This window comes from Bos javanicus, chromosome 20, assembly GCF_032452875.1.
Source record: "Bos javanicus breed banteng chromosome 20, ARS-OSU_banteng_1.0, whole genome shotgun sequence".
NCBI classification, from domain to species: Eukaryota; Metazoa; Chordata; class Mammalia; order Artiodactyla; family Bovidae; genus Bos; species Bos javanicus.
Window position 1 is genome coordinate 38467036 of NC_083887.1, and position 12038 is coordinate 38479073.

The following is a 12038-nucleotide window of genomic DNA, read 5'->3' on the forward strand; positions in this document are numbered from 1 at the left end:
TTGTTATTTTCACTAATATGATTTATGACTTGGTTTCTGCGTGTATAATCAGTTGGGAGAGGAGATGATTTTTAAAAATGGACAATTTCCCATCTGTTCTTGAGATGGCACCCTGATTGTTTTTTAATTGAAAACTTTAGGGTATCTGGAGCTTGCATTTAATTGCAACTATTACAGCCAGTTTAAAACTTAATTTAAAATTTATTTTTTAAAGCATTCTTTATAAATCCTTATTTCTCCTTTGTAAATAGTGAAGTATGGATTATAAAGAGTTATTTTGACACCCCAAGTTGGGTTGAAAAGTGCTGCTGTGTACTGAAATGAAATACACCTTATTTTTTTTTAAAAAAAGAAGTGTAGTATTTTTTCAGAATAGAATTTTACACTATCAATAAAGCCCAAGCTTTGAAACCAGACACACCTGGCCCCAGTGAAGAGCTGACTCATTGAAAAAGATCCTGATGCTGGGAAAGATTGAAGGCAGGAGGAGAAGGGGACGACAGAGGACGCGATGGTTGGATGGCGTCACTGACTCGATGGACATGAGTTTGAGCAAGCTCCCAGAGGTGGTGAAGGATAGGGAAGCCTGGTGTCGTGCTGCGGTCCATGGGTTGCAAAGAGTCGGACATGACTGAGCGACTGAACAACACCACCTGGCCCCAGATAACTGCTCATGATCTGATGGGCTCTTTGACTTTGGAAAAACTACTAACCCCTGAGGCTCATTTCCTTATCTGTAGAACAAGGGCATTAATATTTGTTTGACAGACTTGTGAGAATTAAATGAGAAATTGCACATATTAATGTCTGGCTTATGGTAGATGCTAAGCATTTCTTTCCTTTTCTCCTAAAGCTATATAAATTTCTCCATTATATGGCTAGTTGGCTTAGTTTTAAATAGTTTGGACATGTTTATAGCATTTCAAGAAGTTTTTGAGACATTTGTTTCCTAAATCTGCTTTGATTTTATTAATGACTAATTCAATGTTTATATATACATAAGTACATACATACTGAAGGATTTTTAGAAAATCTTATGTGGTCTTCTATGTGTGTGTTGCATGCATTTCTTCATTTCTCTCTCATCACCTTAAGATCATTCTCTCATTCCTTCTGCTCAGCCTGTTTTACAATGCCTTTGCTCATTTTATATTAATTAATTCAACAAATATTTTCCCAGTGTCCACAATAAGCAGCCAAGCTAGATTTCCCTGTCCCTTCCCCTCTAGTCACTCTCTGCAACCAGTCAAGCTCATATTCCTTCTCTATTTTTCAACTCAGACACTTCCCATTAATTTAACTAGAGCATCATTTACAGACTGTGCGTTTTGACTTCTTAAAACGCAATTTCTAAGATGGATCTAAACATAATTTCTAAGATGGATCATGCTAGAATTCTTTATAAATGAAACAGTGAAGAATAAAACAGAATAGAAAATATCAGAGGGCATTTCATGAAGGAGGGTTAATGTGAAATGAGGGTGGAAACATTTTTGGAGTCACTGTCCTGGAGGATAAAGACCCCACTGGAGGCTATTTACAATACAGCCTGAATGCAAACTTAACTGTGAGCCACAAATTCCCTTTGCACAGCTTGCACACATTTCTTCACTAGATCCCACTTTTCTCATCTCTGCATCTTCTTTTGGCAAAAAAAAAAAAAAGAGCAACTTTCTATCTCAGCCAATCCTTAATTGAGGACCCAACTCATCAGTTACCACCTTCACAAAACCTCCTACTCTCTCCATCTCCCTAATTCCTTCTCTCTTCTGAAAGCTCCAAATAAGTGCTTTCCTTTCAACTTCCATCCAAGACACATACCTCTTACCAACTACCCACAGCTTGGCCAACGACTCAGTTTGGCAATATCTTCTACAAGTCTTTCTCAACACATTTTCAAACAAGTATTGATTTAGGTTCATATTATTTGTGTCAAATAGCAGTCATGCTGTTAAAGTTTAATTCTGTTTCAAAATTCTTTAAGTCTTTTCTATTGAAGCAGATATAACCTTTTATTTAATGTGTCATATTTTCCAGGCCCACATGATTTGTCTTATATATCGATTGGCTTTCTTAAGCAAACATTTAAAATTCAATCTTAAAGAGCAATCAGATTTGAAACAAAATCAAATTACAAAGAAAACAACATGAGACAAAAAACTAGGTATCTTACGAGAAAAAGTGAGTCATATGTTCTAAGACTGAGATAAACCTAAGTTCATTTATCAGAATTCTTGCTTTAATTTCTTACATATTGAAGTTTTCAGAAAAGCCAAACCACCCTTTAGTATCTTAAATTTAGGGCTGTGAATTTCTGTTTTACTTTTTCCTTACTCAGAAAAAAGTTAAATATTACTAGAAAACCTTTTTAGTTTTGCTGAATGTGATCAAATAAATATACATTTCTCCATATAGTTATCCAGTAAATATACATTATACATGCTGCTGCTGCTAGTCACTTTAGTCGTGTCCGACTCTGTGTGACCCCATAGATGGCAGCCCATCAGGCTCCCCCGTCTCTGGGATTCTCCAGGCAAGAACACTGGAGTGGGTTGCCATTTCCTTCTCCAATGCATGAAAGTGAAAAGTGAAAGTGAAGTCGTTCAGTCGTGTCCAACTCTAGTGACCCCATGGACTGCACCCTACCAGGCTCCTCTGTCCATGGGATTTTCTAGGCAAAAGTACTGGAGTGGGGTGCCATTGCCTTCTCTGAAAGAAGACATACGGATGGGCAAAAAGCACATGAAAACATGCTCAACATCATTAAATATTAGAGAAATGTAAATCAAAACTACAATGAGGTATTGCCCCACACCAGTCAGAATGGCCATCATTAAAACATCTACAAATAATAATTCTGGAAAGGGTGTGGAGAAAAGGCAACCCTCTTACACTGCTAGTAGGAATGTAAATTGGCCCAATGATTATGGAGAACAGTATGGAGGTTCCTTGAAAAACTAGATATAGATATAGCATATAATCCAGCTATCCCGTTCCAGGCATATATACAGAGAAAGCCATAATTTGAAAATATAGGCATCCTGTTGTTCATTGGAGTATTGTTGACAGTAGCCAAAACATGGAAGCAACCTAAATATACATCAACAGGGGAGTGGATATTGATGTGATATATACAATGGAATACTACTCAGCCATAAAAAGAATGAAGTAATGCCATTTGCAGCAACATGAATGGACTTAAGGATTGTCACATTGAGTGAAGTAAGTTGGACAAAGCCAAATGTCATATGATATCGCTTATATGTAGGATCTTAAAAAAATGGTACAAATGAACTAATTTACACAACAGAGGCCTGAGTCAAAGACGTAGAAAACAAACTTATAGCTGACAGTGGGGAAAAGAAGGGAAGAATAATCTGAAGATTGGAATTGACATATATACACTGCTGCTGCTGCTGCTAAGTTGCTTCAGTCGTGTCTGACTCTGTGCAACCCCATAGATGGCAGCCCACCAGGCTCCCCCGTCCCTGGGATTCTCCAGGCAAGAACACTGGAGTGGGTTTCCATTTGTTTCTCCAGTGCATGAAAATGAAGTGTCAAAGTGAAGTTGCTCAGTCGTATCTGACTCTTAGTGACCCCATGGACTGCAGCCTACCAGGCTTCTCCGCCCGTGGGATTTTCCAGACAAGAGTACTGGGGTGGGTTGCCATTGCCTTCTCCAATATATATATATATATACACTACTATATATAAAATAGATGACTAATAAGGACCTACTGTGGGTTTCCCTGGTGGCTCAGAGGTAAAGAATCCGCTTGCCAATGCAGGAGACACAGATTTCATCCCTGGGTCAGGAACATCCCTGGAGGAGGAAATGGCAACCCACTCCAGTATTCTTACCTGGGAGATGTCATGGACAGAGGAGCCTAGTGGGCTACAGTCCATGGACCTGTGAAGAGTCAGACACAATTTAGTGACTAGAACAACAGCAACACAAAGGACCTACTGTATAGCACAGGGGACTCGACTCTATATTCTGTAATGAGCCATATGGGACATGAATCAAAAAAATGTAGCTATATGGATAACTGACTCACTTTGCTGTACACCTGAAAGTAACACAACATTGTCAATCAACTATACTCCAATAAAATTATATATACACAAATATATTTAATCTTATTTGTCATACCCCTAATAATAAAAGCAAAAACTGGCAGAACTAAAGGGAAATCAAAATTATATAAAATTAAAATGAAAAGTATATACAATTATAGTTGAGACTTTAAAACTTTACCCTTAACAATTGCTGAAGCAGAAAAAATTTTCTTTAAGGATATAGAAACCTTGAAAAACACCATATCAATCAAATTAATATAACTGATATTTATAAAACAATTTGAAAGGAAGCATTCATTGAAGGCTGATTACATAGTAATACAACTAGAAATAGGGGTGGTATAGATTAGGTTGACTCTAATGACTTCAAAAATCACATGGAGAAAATTACTTTTAGTTTTTCTTCCCACTGTGAATCTATATTGTCATCATGATGCATTAGGTTCTCTACAGTTGAGCTCTCATTGTTTTTTCAAACTACATCTAATCACATTTTTTATTGGTACCTTTTCAAATAAGTTATCAAGAATTTCATAATCATTTTCCTAGATTACTAGAGAAAAGTTTATTGAATTATGTAATATTTTTATATCAAAGGAAATAGTGATGTTAATTCTATAGGAAATATGGGATTTTCAATAGAATATAGAAGGAAAGAAATATGATAGCAGAATTTCAGTCATATGTGCACTTCACAAAATAAAATATAACTATATTATAGTTACTTCCCTATTAATTATTTGTTTATTTTTATCTTGTTTTATCTTTGTTTGCTTTTGGTTTTGTGGAGGGAACTTATCTGAATTGACAGAGAAATAACATAAAACTAAATTTCTTTGTAATGGTTTATAAAACCAGAATGACAATTCCCTTTCATTTAGCAAGAATGAAGGAAGGATGTGTGATCTATGCTCCAAGTGTGATTGCAATTTCCAGACTCTTGCATGAGAAACGCTGGGCTGGAAGAAGCACAAGGGAATCAAGATTGCTGGGAGAAATATCAATAACCTCAGATATGCAGATGACACCACCCTTATGGCAGAAAGTGAAGCGGAACTCAAAAGCCTCTTGATGAAAGTGAAAGAGGAGAGTGAAAAAGTTGGCTTAAAGCTTAACATTCAGAAAACGAAGATCATAGCATCTGGTCCCATCACTTCATGGGAAATAGATGTGGAAACAGTGGAAACAGTATCAGACTTTATTTTTTTGGGCTCCCAAATCACTGCAGATGGTGATTGAAGCCATGAAATTAAAAGACGCTTACTCCTTGGAAGGAAAGTTATGACAAACCTAGATAGCATATTAAAAAGCAGAGATATCATTTTGCCAACAAAGGTCCGTCTAGTCAAGGCTATGGTTTTTCCTGTGGTCATGTATGGATGTGAGAGTTGGACTGTGAAGAAAGCTGAGCACCGAAGAATTGATGCTTCTGAACTGTGGTGTTGGAGAAGACTCTTGAGAGTCCCTTGGACTGCAAGGAGATCCAACCAGTACATTCTGAAGGACATCAGCCCTGGGATTTCTTTGGAAGGAATGATGCTAAAGCTGAAACTCCAGTCCTTTGGCCACCTCATGCGACGAGTTGACTCATTGGAAAAGACTCTGATGCTGGGAGGGATTGGGGGCAGGAGGAGAAGGGGACGACAGAGGATGAGATGGCTGGATGGCATCACCGACTCGATGGACGTGAGTTTGAGTGAACTCCGGGAGTTGGTGATGGACAGGGAGGCCTGGCTGCTGCAATTGATGAGGTTGCAAAGAGTGGACATGACTGAGCAACTGAACTGAACTGAATATTTTAAAAGCATATTTGGAAAACAATGTAATGTTGCCAATTTTCTTTTTTGTTTTTTTCAAGTAAGAACCTAAATACAAATACCGCATCTTTTCTGGCCATTATTTCACATGAGAAAGAATATTTTACAAAAAAGAAATAGAAATCAGAAAATTTGAGAATGAAGAACCATACTTTAAATTGAATAGACTTTATGAAAATCCCACAGTATGTCATCAGAGACTTGTGAATGTCTTTATAATTTGGACCTACTGTTGCCAAAACTCTGTTCCAGAACCTGACACTTAGGTACCTCTTGAACATGGATCCCTAATCTCCATGGTGTTTGCAACCTTTCCACGTTGGAATGTTCAAGACCTGTGAGATGGGGTGTGTGTATGTACACGTTAATGGAAAATTATCTGTGGATACTTTTTTCAAGCCTTAGCCAGTTTCTTTTTGTTTTTCCTTTTTGGAGTATTAAGTATCTTTCTATGTCTTCCAAAAGAATAAATACAGGGTTAAATGTTAGGTGGGAGATATTTTTAAGGCTACCTGAAGACTACAAGGTTTCATAGAATTTGAAGGTCTTCTATAGAGTTTATTGACACCACAGCCACAAACTCTGCTGGAGAATTCCACATTGTAGGAGACAATTGCCTATAGCAAGTCAAATCCCCAAGGAGAAAACAATGGCTTTCAGATTATGCACCCCTTGGGAGACAACTGAATTCTTATAGTACTAAACTGGAGGCTAAATCATGCTATTTTGAATTGCATCAGGAAGTCCAATCCTAAGTAAGACCTGTACTTGCTCTGGCTATTAGCAATTTCCATGCCATATTCTTACGTATGTGTTCTAAGCATGTGATTAAACTGTCAAATCCTCCAGAAGTCTGAGAACTCTGGCAAGAGTCAGACCAAAGGGATCCAGACATTTAAATGAAGCATGAAATTAACTTCAATTTTCTTACTTTAGTTATCATCTACGGTATTTCAGCGAGTTAATACAAGGTCTTCAAAAACTTCATTTATTCCAAACCACTTATCGGTGAGGAAGTCAATAGTGATGAAATTATAATGCAAATGCATCCATATTTGTTAAGCAATTGATTTTTTATGCCTAATTAGTTTCTGAAAAGTGGAACTCAGTGTTCAAGTACTTAATTTGATATATCTACCAGATGGATCTCTTTTATATTAAATTCCTACTGGTTACCAAATAATAGCTATTAAAGATACTTAGGGTATCTCCAAAGACAAAGCAGGATTTTAACAGCATCAGGAAATTAATGATTGTAATGTATGCTAGAAATGTGATGAAGTGGTGACCAATAATTATATTAAGTTCCACTGCTTTGAAAATAGCATTATTTCATTAGTCAAGGTTGAATTTTTATTCTGACACAAGGTTCATGAGGACAAGTCTAGTGCATATGAATTTAAGTAATTTGGCAGTCAAAATGGAGATATTCTGTATCAGAAAGTCACATCCAAAGAATGGATTCTATCTTTGATTCTTCATGCTAGCTCCTAGCAATTTCCATATTATATTCTTGGATATGTGTTTACATACATATATATATTTATATATGTGTGTATAAAACCTTGCATAAAAAGTGGAAAGATAAGAAAACACTGTGCTTATTTCTAGTACAGGTTGAAAATGCATTAGTATCTGGAAGCAAAGAATAGACTGAAATTATGTAAAAAGATTGTGAAAATATAAGTTCAATGTTCCATCATATAACTCTAAAAACTGCTTTTATTTGAGTATTTGAAATTTTTAGAAATCAGGAGCCCTCTATTAACCCAAAGGCCATTGGAAACTTGAGGGATCACATCTTATATCTTATTCCACTTACACTGTAGGTTTATGTGAATGTCTTGAAAGAGATTAGCAGAAAACAAGATTCAGGAAGTTGTTGATGAGCTGAATATAATGAAAGGGGTATTAAACCTGGAAATGGAAGGCAGAACTAATGAAAGAAAGAAGGAAAAGTACAGACAAACTTTTATCCCTTGCAAGGTTTACATATGATTAAGTCTGGGGTCAAGAGATGCTATATAAGGGAAAAATCAAACAAATTCTGAATAAAATATAATATTGTGCTTAGTTGCTCAGTTGTGTCCAACTCCCTGTGGCCGCATGGACTGTAGCCCACCAGGCTCCTCTGTCTATGGAATTTTCCAGCCAAGAATACTGGAGCTGGTTGCCATTTCCTCCTCCAGGGGATCGTCCCAACCCAAGAGATGCAAGAACCTGCATCTCTTGCATCTCCTGCATTGGCAGGCAGATTCTTTACCACTAGCACAATCTAGGAAGCCCAAAATATAATATTGGGACTCCCAGAATTGGTATCCACTTTGAACAATCATGAATGACAGCATGATGTGAGGGGAGGGTAAGGAGCCAAAAGAACCTTCTGTTAGGGAATAGGCAGAAAAACTCAAAGATGAATGATGTAATATATGTCTTTCTCGTTATAGACAAGTTTGCAACATGTGGCAAGAGAGGGAAAACTCAAGAACCGAATGGAGAAAAAGCTGTTTTTTTTAAAATTAACCCAATTACAATTTGATGTTGACTTGGTATTTTTCTCAGATGACTCATGTTATGGAAATAGCTAATAAGGGAGAAGGCCAAAGATGAAAAATCTGATATGGTGATTTTCTTTTGCTAAAAATATCAATCATGTAATTATTATCAACAAAAAATGCTAAGTAATTGAATTTTTTATGTAATATGAATCCTTGCAACTCTTCACTGTTTCTTTGTGAATGTACCAACTGACCATGCATTCCTCTCCAAACTTACAAACTTATTGGCAACACAGAACCCAGAGATAAGTTTAACCAAATTTAGCATTCCAAAGCTTCCGCAAAATGGAAGAACAGAATCTGAATCCTTGACGTAAATTCAGTTGCCTCAGAGTACTCCCTCACGGCTAAAAGATTTCACCTACCACCTCAGAGAAATGCTGAGAAAACTAACTTGATTTTTGAATATTTTTCATCTTTCAGAGATTTGGTGATACGGGCAAAGTCATCCAACAACAAACAAATGGACAACCAAAAAACTCCCAAGCTTTAGGACAATTGTATGTATCAGACTTTCATTTATACAACCTGTGTGGTGCTAGAACCGAAATAAAAAAATAACATAAAAACAAATGAAAGGCACTAAAACATGATATAATCCAACTATAGGACATTTTGGAATAGGCAAAACTATGGAGACAGTATAAAGATCAGTGGTTGCCAGGGTTTGAGGGGAGGGAAAGATGAATAAGTGGAGCACAGAGGATTTTGGAGGCAGTGAAAATACTGATACTATGATGGTGGATACACAACATTATGCATTTATCAAAACTCCTTCTCAGGTGGCGCTAGGGTAAAGAACCCACCTGTGCATGCAGGAGACTACAGAGATTCAGTTTTGATCCCTGGTTAGGGAAGATCCCCTGGACGAGGAAATGGCACTCCAGTCCAGTATTCTTGCATGGAAAATTCCATGGGCAGAGGAGCTTGGTGGGTTACAGTCCATGGGGCCTCAAAGAGTCAGACATGAGTGAGTGCGAGACTGAGCAGATGTGAGAACAGAGATAATACAATGCAAAAAATGAACCCTAATGTAAACTAGGAACTGTGGGTGATTAAAAACAAACAAAACCACAAACAAAATAAACTCTTTTCCCACAAAATATGTACTTGGAAAGTAACCAGTCCATGTCCACATGCTTTGTTGCTCAGTTGTGTCCGACTCTTTGCGACCCCATGTACTGTAGCCTGCCAGGCTCCTCTGTCCATGGGGATTTTCCAGGCAAAAATACTGGAGTGGGTTGCCATGCCCTCCTCCAGGGGATCTTCCCAATCAAGGGATCGAATCCAGGTCTTCTGCATTGCAGATGGAGTCTTTACCATCTGAGCCAATCAATGCATCGGAAACAAAATCACAACACAAATTACAAAATATTTGAAACGGAGTAGCACTTAAAGAACTACATATAAAAAACTATAGGATGTAACTAAAATAATATTTACCAGAAAATTTGTTGCCTAAAATAAATATCTTAGAAAATATAAAGTTTGGAAATCAATGAGTCTAGGCCTTTCTCAAGAAATTGGAGATTAGAAATAAGTTATTTTTTAAAAAAAGAACAAACTAATGTGATAGGATAAAAATTATTTTTAAAAATAGATTTGATCAAATCAGAAGTGTGCATATCTATAAAAAGGTCTCTGTGACTGTGAATTATTATAGTTATTTAAGTGTAAGGAGGTAATGGAAACATATTTGATCTACTTAAGGTCTAGAGATCTGTTTTCCAGTTCTTTTCATAGAAAAGACTAGATATTGTTTCACTTATGGTTCACTTTGCTCTTCTGGACCTTAATTATTTAATTAATATGAAATGAAGAATTTTGAGAAAAAGTCACGCCTAGCTCTTCTGGGATTCTGCTTTTCCAGGACCTTTGTGGAGGCAATACTCTGCCTAATATAATATTCAGTATATATAGTGTTGTTATCATGTGAACCACTAGTGTCTGCTCGGGAGCCTGGAAACGGAAACAGTGAGTTATGTTACGCAGTACACAACATTCTTATTATGGCCAGTAGTAGCAGTGGTTGTGGTGGTAATGGTAGCAGTGTAAAATTTATAGTAAAGATGACTCGCTGGCTACTATTATTTCCTTTGTGTGGTCACAATTAGTTCATAACTAAATTCTCAGCACTAACATCAAACTCTCCCCTCTTTACATTTTCAGTAAAATGTAAAAGTCTCTTCCAAGACACGTTATATTAATAGAAGTTCCAAATTGCTCCTAAGTGCTCCGAGGACAAAGTGACTGTCAATTGTCTTGTTAAATCAGTGTCATGTTCACTTACTTAAGGAGATTCTGATCTGAAAAAATAATAAGGCAGGCTGTTTCATTTCTCTTACAAGAAGAATAAAAATTTTTTTCAAAGTTAGAGAAAATTTCACAGTGCTTTTTTGCTCACAATGTAGAGAATCTTCCTTCACTATTTCTTGCTCCTTCCCTTTTGCCATGCTGTAAAAAGGATGAATTGGCAGTTGGGAACAGGACACCAGGGAACCTACTTTTTCTCCCCTCCATTCTCTTGTAAACCAATGTCTGTTCTCTGTAAACCAGTGGTTCTCAAAGTGTGGTCAGAGACCCTTCCAGGGCATCAGAATGATTTTCCTAGTAATTCTAAGTAAGACGTTACTTTCCTCTTTCCTGTTCTTTCTCCCATGAGTGTACAGTGGAGTCTTCCTTAGCTGTATGACATGCAATGTGGTGTCCCAAGTGCTGCAGTGGTGAAGAATCCGCCTGCCAATTCAGGAGAGCTGGGCTCAATCCCTGGGTCTGGAAGATCCCTTGGATTAGGAAATGACAAACAGCTCCACTAGTCTTGCCTGGGAAATTCCATAGTCAGAGGAGCTTGGCAAGCTACAATCCGTGGGGCCGAAAAGAGTCAGACACGTCTGAGCAACTGAGCACATGACAAGTGATGTCACAACAGTCTGAATATGGAAGCAGACGGGAGAATATTGCTTTCTTCTATCAAACTAGAGGTTAAAAACATTTACATAAATACAAAATAATGCCATTCTTCCTATAAAATATTTCTGGTTTTGATCACATATTTTTCATAAACATTATTTTTGTTAATATGTCAAGGGTTTTGTTATATATTAATGTATTATACATAATTTTAATGTATTTATTTATATTCTTATATAAATAATTATGCTTCAATTAAACTAATATAATTTATGTATATATTTATTATATATAATGCATTTAATATATTTTGATGCATGTTCATAACTAATGTATATTATGTGAATACTTTAAATTTGCATTTTAATTTCAAAGGTAGTAAATATTGATAGATACTAATCCACATGAGCAAAACTTCTTTATAAAGTTTAAGAGTTCCTGAGATCAAAAATTTGACAACTACTGCAGTAAGTATTTCCTTTGGTAGCAAAGAGGAAAAATAGAAAGCAAATGAATCTAAAATCCAGAGAAAAGGATGAGAGGCACTTAAATGCTCAACTAACCCCAAAGAAGAAGATAAAGCACTTGGAAAATCTCCCCCAACCTCCATAATGGTTTAGACTCAATGTAAGTAACAAATAAACTCTTTAATTCAAAATCATGTATGAAGGAC